Here is a 5,927-nt window from a genome sequence, read left to right on the forward strand (position 1 = left end):
AAGCATGAGAAGACTTTGCCTTTTGTTTTGTTTGGTTGTCAATTAGGGTGTGCAGGGTGAATACGTGGTCTGTCTTACGATAATTTGGTAAAAAGCCAATTTGACATTTGCTCAGTACATTGTTTTCATTGAGGAAATGTACGAGTCTGCTGTTAATGATAATACAGAGGATTTTCTCAAGGTTGCTGTTGATGCATATCCAACGGTAGTTATTGGGGTCAAATTTGTCTCCCCTTTTGTGGATTGGGGTGATCAGTCGTTGGTTCCAAGTATTGGGGAAGATGCCAGAGCTGAGGATCGTGTTAAGAAGTTTACATATGGCCAATTGGAATTTGTCTGTATATTTTATCATTCCATTAAGGATACCATCAACACCACAGGCCTTTTTGGGTTGGAGGGTTTTTATTTTGTCCTGTAACTCATTCAAGGTAATTGGAGAATCCAGTGGGTTCTGGGCGTCTTTAATAGTTGATTCTAAGATATGTATTTGATCATGTATATGTTTTTGCTGTTTGTTCTTTGTTATGGAGCCAAAAAGATTGGAGAAGTGGTTTACCAATACATCTCCATTTTGGATAGATAATTCTTCGTGTTGTTGTTTGTTTAGTGTTTTACAATTTTCCCAGAAGTGTTTAGATTCTATGGATTCTTCAATTACATTGAGCTGATTTCTGACGTGCTGTTCCTTCTTTTTCCGTAGTGTATTTCTGTATTGTTTTAGTGATTCACCATAGTGAAGGCGTAGACTCAGGTCTTCCGCGTCTCTGTGTTTTTGTTTGGATGGGTTTCTCAACTTCTTTCTTAGGTTTTTGCATTTTGATCAAACCATTTGTCATTGTTGATAATTTTCTTCATGGGGATATAGGTAGCACACAGGTGGACATTTTTCTCTGTTAATATCATTTCCTTTTGAATATCAAATCAAATGTTTTGTCACATGCGCCGAACACTACAACCTTACAGTGAAATGCTTACGTACAAGCCCCTAACCAACAATGAAGTAAAAATAATAAGAAATTAACGTAACAAGTAAGAGCAGCAGTAAAATAACAATTGTGAGACTAAATACAGGAGGTACCGGTTAGTTGAGGTAATATGTACATGTAGGTAGAGTTATTAAAGTGACTATGCATAGATAATAACAACAGAGAGTAGCAGTGGTGTAAAAGGGGGGCAAAGCAAATAGTCTGGGTAGTGTCATGACGTTGCCCTGTTTGGGTGAGCGTGTATGACCCCCCCCCCCCCCAAATACCTTCCCCTTTTTCTCTCCACTCTACAGAATGGACTCTTGGAAAGCCCTTTGTTAACATAGAGTATGGAAACATCAAAAGGCTGGGAATGGAACAATATTTCTGTAATCCAACCAGTTGAAAGTATCTGTTGGTACTTGAGGGATATGATGTCAGATCAGTTGTTGTCTGGGACATTACATCTGATGATAGGACGACATAAACTGTATCTTGGAAAGTCTACACATCCAGATTCACATGGAATGTGAAATTTAAATGTTTAAATATGAAACTATTTGTGAAAAGATGAAATGTAATTTTAACCTTCTAAATGAGAGAATTGTTTTCATAAGTAAACTATGCTCAGTCAGTGGCCACGCCCAAGTGAACAGACATTGGTTGGAGAAGGATAAAACACGCCCTTCTCTTCTCCAGTATAAAAGCCCCCGTGACCCAATTCACGTCAGACTAAGCAAACCTCAGAGTGAGCTATGGTTGCGAATGGTTGAAAACCAACTCTACATAACAAAATGTACGTGAGACCAGATCACGTGGAGGTGACGATTACTACGCTGGAAGGATGAATTTCTACTAGACCAGCCAGAATACAGCACGAGCTGATTATGGCAAAATGGTATGAACTTTGAACTCTTATTCACTAAAGAAGAAGTGATGCATCCTAGAAGTCGAGTAATCAGCTGCAGAAGAAACAGGAAAAGACAGACAATCTCTTGAGAACGACAGGGTACTTCAACATATCCGCTCTACAACACTATGATCAGAAAGATTCTTCAAAGGGACAATGGCGATCTCTGCTGGGCAAACCCGTCTTCCATCTTCGACCCATCTATCGTAGCGCAGCTCAGAGTAAATATCTTGCATTTTCCTTTTCCGAATGGGCGGTTATTGGAATGCATAAGATTCTGTATTTATGGTAGCATAGCTTCTCAAGGTCCGATAGACCCAATCCCCTTTGTCCCTCAGTCTTCCCACTCTTTCATTCAAACCCAACCCCCTTTCTTTGTGTAACCAGCCATCATATCGGTTTTGTCCGCTAGGGACTTTTTCTTTTATGACATGATTAGTAATCGATGTATGATCCATCCTGTGTATATGTAATTCTGTGATTTTATTAAGGTGTTTAGGAAATAAATAATTAAGCCAATTTTTGTATTGCTGATTCTGTAGTGCCTTGCGGTCGGAGGCCGAGTAGTTGCCATACCAGGCAGTGATGCAACCAGTCAGGATGCTCTCGATGGTGCAGCTGTAGAACATTTTGAGGATCTGAGGACCCATGCCAAATATTTTCAGTCTCCTGAGGGGGAATAGGTTTTGTCGTGCCCTCTTCACGGCTGTCTTGGTGTGCTTGGACCATGTTCGTTTGGTGGTGAAATGGATACCAAGGAGCTTGAAACTCTCAACCTGCTCCACCACAGCCCTGTTGATGAGAATGGGGGTGTGCTCGGTCCTCCTTTTCCTGTAGTCCACAATCATCTCCTTTGTCTTGATCACATTGAGAGGTTGTTGTCCTGGCACCACACGGCCAGGTCTCTGACCTCCTCCCTATAGGCTGTCTCATCGTTGTCGGTGATCAGGCCTACCACTGTTGTGTCATCGGCAAACTTAATAATGGTGTTGAAGTCGTGCCTGGCCGTGCGGTCGTGGGTAAACAGGGAGTACAGGAGGGGACTGAGCACGCACCCCTGAGGGGCCCCTGTGTTGAGGTTCAGCATGGCGGATGTGTTGTTACCTACCCTTACCACCTGGGGGGCGGCCTGTCAGGAAGTCCAGGATCCAGTTGCAGAGGGAAATGTTTAGTCCCAGGGTCCTTAGCTTAGTGATGAGCTTTGTGGGCACTATGGTGTTAAACGCTGAGCAGTTGTCAATGAATATTATTCTCACATAAGTGTTCCTTTTGTCCAGGTGGAAAAGGGCAGTGTGGAGTGCAATAGAGATTGCATCATCTGTGGATCTGTTGGGGTGGTATGCAAATTGGAGTGGGTCTATTGTTTCTGGGATAATGGTGTTGATGTGAGCCATGACCAGCCTTTCGAAGCACTTCATGGCTACAGACGTGAGTGCTACGGGTCGGTAGTCATTTAGGTAGGTTACCTTAGTATTCTTGGTGACAGGCACTATGGTGGTCTGCTTGAAACATGTTGGTATTATAGACTCGGACAGGGAGAGGTTGAAAATGTCAGTGAAGACACTCTGGGGGGGATGTCCCGCTGTTTGTCTGACGCGTAATGGTCAGGGTCTGGTGACTGTCCCGCCTGTGTTGTCGACGCTATGGTCGGTCTGGGGTGACTGTCCCGCTGTGTTGTCGACGCCTATGGTCAGGTCTGGGATGGACTGTCCCGCTGTTTGTCGACGCTATGGTCGGTCTGGTGGACTGTCCGCTGTGTTGTCGTCGCGATGGTCATGGGTCTGGGGGACTGTCCCGCTGTGTTGTGTCGCTAGTGGTCTGGGTGGGACTGTCCCGCTGTGTTGTCGTCGTATGGCATGGTCTGGGTGGACTGTCCCGCGTGTGTCGACGCTATGGTCAGGTCTGGTGGGACTGTCCGCGTGTTTGTCGACGCTAGGTAGGTCTGGATGGACTGTCCCGCTGTGTTGTCGACGCTATGTTAGGTCTGGAGTGGACTGTCCGCTGTGTTGTCGACGCTATTGGTCTGGGGTGGACTGTCCCGCTGTGTTGTCGACGCTATGGTCTGGGTGGACTGTCCCGCTGTGTTGTCGACGCTATTGGGTCTGGGGTGGACTGTCCCGCTGTGTTGTCGACGCTATGGTCTGGGTGGACTGTCCCGCTGTGTTGTCGACGCTTATGGTCTGGGGTGGACTGTCCCGCTGGTTGTCGACGCTATGGTCTGGGTGGCTGTCCGCTGTGTGTCGACGCTAACTCATTGATCCTGCTTTTAGTGTACCCCTCAGTTGTTAACCAAAGTTAGCTGGAACTCATTGATCCTGCTTGCAGGTACCCCTCAGGTTGTTAAACCAAAGTTAGCTAGCTAACTCCAATTATCCTGCTCTGCAGTGCACCCTCAGGTATATTTTGCAGATTTGAGTATTGAGGGGTTATCAGCCTTGTTAATGTCTCTCCTCTCTCTGTCAGGTTGGAGTTTGATGCGTACAGGGCAGACCTAGAGGATTAAGCGTTGGCCCCAGGGATGTGTGAACATGGCCCGATAGATACACAGCCCAGGAGAGACCAGATCCACAAGGACAAATATGAAGTCTTCGCTCTGACGTCACTATCAAACTCAACTTCCTGGATGAAAACAAGGTAGGATACACCTCCTTGTTCCTCTTGCTTTTTGTTCTTCTCCTCTATTCCCTCCCTCCATCACACCTCTAGACAAGTACACACACACACACCACACACACACACACACACACACACACACACACACACACACACAACAGGCAATGACACGAGCACGCAGACACAGAGCTGTCTGTATCTCTCTTTGTGTATCAGTGTGTTGAATTCCTCTCTCGCCTCTCTCTCTCTCTCTCTCTCTCTCTCGCCTCTTCTCGCCTCTCTTCGCCTTCTCTCGCCTCTCTCTCTCTCGGCCTCTCTCTCCCGCTCTCTCGCCTTCTTCTCGCCTCTCTCTCTCTCCCTCTCTCTCCCTCTCTCCGCCTCTCTCTCGTCTCTCTCTCGCTCTCTCTCCCTCTCTCTCGCTCTCTCTCCCCTCTCTCTCTCTCTCGCTCCTTCTCTGCTCCTCTCATCTCTCTCCTCTCTTCTGCTTCCCCCTCTCTCTCCTCTCTCTCCAGGTAAAGTGATGCATTAAACCAGCTGCTCCTGTTCCATAATGCCATCTCAGCCTTACTTCGCTGGTAACCTAGCAGCAGTTGGAGCAGACCCTGAGCAGTCAACATCAAGCTGAGGCCCCCAGGGGCCGACAAAACCCTCCTGGCTTGAGGAACATGAGGGAGGAGCCACAGGAGACAGGGCAGCCCAGGAGAGGCCTCCCTAACCTGGGAAACAGCGGACCCCCAAAACCCTTACTATCCACTACAGTGGACACGGACGACAAGGATGGACAGGAACCACGTAGAGATGGATGATTGAATGGGCCAAGGGCTTGTATCTATAGAGGGACTGTGTCATGATCAGGGACTTGTCTTATTTCCTCTCTTTCATGATCTGCCATTTCTCTCTTCTGTATAATATATTATCTGCTGTCCTCTATGTAAGTGATAATGCCCGAGAAGCCGTGTTTGGAGATATTGCAACGGGTGTGTTAGGCCCCGAGACAATCTTATATATCCTCCAAAACACCGGCTTCTCTGGCATTATCACTTTTACACAACGGTTACCAACATATTCAAAATAATGATTACATATTTTCATTAAACATTATTTTGATGAATTTATTCATACTATTTCATCTTTCCACAAGATATTATAATATATATGAGTCCTGACACAAAATCTAGGGTTGCTACCCAAGCCGGCTGGTCTGTTCTTCTATCGTGTCGGCTGCCAGTGACCCAGTCGTTCAGTCTTTTTGTTCTGTATCTATGGACGCGACCAGTCATTCGTTCTAAATGTTCCATTGCCATACGCTAGCTACTAGTAGCATACTGCTAGCGTACTAGCTAGTCCATACTGGCTAGCGTACTAGCTAGTCCATACTGCTAGCAGGGCTAGTAGTCCATACTGGCTAGCGTGATAGCTGTCCATACTGGCTGATAGCA

General features: G+C 46.3%; 1 long non-coding RNA gene across 1 annotated transcript in view; it reads left to right on the plus strand.

The window, feature by feature from the left end:
- The window catches only part of LOC112074948 (uncharacterized), a 7,012-nt gene extending 2,506 nt beyond the window's left edge, over positions 1-4,506 (plus strand). Inside the window, exon 3 of the long non-coding RNA XR_011477183.1 lies at positions 4,339-4,506. This is a non-coding gene — a long non-coding RNA (uncharacterized lncRNA). The remainder of the gene's footprint in view (positions 1-4,338) is intronic.
- Positions 4,507-5,927: the final 1,421 nt, after the last annotated feature.

The sequence above is a fragment of the Salvelinus sp. IW2-2015 genome, unplaced genomic scaffold (assembly GCF_002910315.2).
Source record: "Salvelinus sp. IW2-2015 unplaced genomic scaffold, ASM291031v2 Un_scaffold2898, whole genome shotgun sequence".
Taxonomy (NCBI): Eukaryota; Metazoa; Chordata; class Actinopteri; order Salmoniformes; family Salmonidae; genus Salvelinus; species Salvelinus sp. IW2-2015.